This window comes from Onychomys torridus, chromosome 9 (genome assembly GCF_903995425.1).
Source record: "Onychomys torridus chromosome 9, mOncTor1.1, whole genome shotgun sequence".
Taxonomy (NCBI): domain Eukaryota; kingdom Metazoa; phylum Chordata; class Mammalia; order Rodentia; family Cricetidae; genus Onychomys; species Onychomys torridus.
In genome coordinates this window covers 11,036,537-11,037,981 of record NC_050451.1, presented here as the reverse complement: position 1 = coordinate 11,037,981, position 1,445 = coordinate 11,036,537, and the positions used below count along the sequence as shown (strand labels likewise).

General features: G+C 43.2%; 1 pseudogene; it reads left to right on the top strand.

Annotated features, from left to right (window-relative positions):
* Positions 1-243: 243 nt before the first annotated feature.
* On the top strand, positions 244-1,153 carry LOC118591296 (annotated as a pseudogene).
* Positions 1,154-1,445: the final 292 nt, after the last annotated feature.

Sequence of the window (1,445 nt, the reverse complement as noted above, 5' to 3'; positions counted from 1 at the left end):
AAAAAAAATACAGAAGGGAATTCTTTGTGATTATTAAGTGGGAAAAAAAATTCCTTGAGTAACAAAATCATAACACATAAACAATTCTGCTAAACTACATGTCATCAAAACTAAAATGTTTTATATTCAAAATATGCCCTTTAGAAAATGTTCTTTTATACTCATTTATAAAAGTTATTCTTGCAGAGCCGGGGAGTCAAAGCCGGTTGTCAACCCAGCCCTGTCCCGCAGTCCTCTGCCTATTCTTTTTCTTTCAACATGACAGATGCCGCTGTATCCTTTGCCAAGGACTTCTTGGTGGGTGGAGCGGCCGCGGCCATCTTGAAGACGGCAGTAGCGCCCATCGAGCGGGTCAAGCTGCCGCTGCAGGTGCAGCATGCCAACAAGCAAATCACGGCAGATAAGCAATACAAGGGCATTATAGACTGTGTAGTTCGTATCCCCAAGGAACAGCGAGTCCTGTCCTTCTGGCTTGGTAACCTGGCCAATGTCATCAGATACTTCCCTACCCAGGCTCTCAACTTTGCCTTCAAAGATAAATACAAGCAGATCTTTTTGGGTGGTGTGGACAAGAGGACCCAGTTTTGGCGCTACTTTGCTGGGAACCTGGCATCAGGTGGTACCACTGGGGCCACATCCTTGTGCTTTGTGTACCCTCTTGATTTTGCCTGTACCTGTCTAGCAGCTGATGTGGGCAAAGCTGGAGCTGAAAGGGAATTCAAAGGCCTTGTGACTGCCTGGTTAAGATCTACAAATCTGATGGGATTAGGGGCCTGTACCAAGGCTTTAATGTGTCAGTACAGGGCATTATCATCTACCGAGCTGCCTACTTTGGCATCTATGACACTGCAAAGGGAATGCTTCCAGATCCCAAGAATACCCACATCTTCATCAGCTGGATGATTGCACAGTCTGTCACTGCTGTTGCTGGCCTGACTTTCTATCCCTTTGACACGGTTTGCCATAGGATGATGATGCAGTCAAGATGCAAAGGAACTGTTATCATGTATACAGGCACAATTGACTGCTGGAGGAAGATCACTCGTGATGAAGGAAGCAAGGCTTTCTTCAAGGTGCATGGTCCAACGTTCTCAGGGGAATGGGTGGTGCCTTTGTGCTCGTCTCGTATGACGAGATCAAGAAGTACACATAATTATGTCTTAGGTGTTCTCCTGAGAACAGGCATGTTGTATAATACACTGTATCTTGAACATTCTGGACAGATTCTCTGGGCTTGTCTGTTTTATCAATGGCAACTATTTACCAGTTGAGAAGTGGGAAGCAATAATATTCATCTGACCAGTTTTCTCTTAAAGCCATTTCCATAATGACAATAATGATGGGACTCAATTATATTTTTTTATTTCAGTCACTCCTGATAATAAAAATTGAAGAAATAAAAAATATCTAAAGATTAAAAAAAAGTTGTTCTTGCGCTTTATATC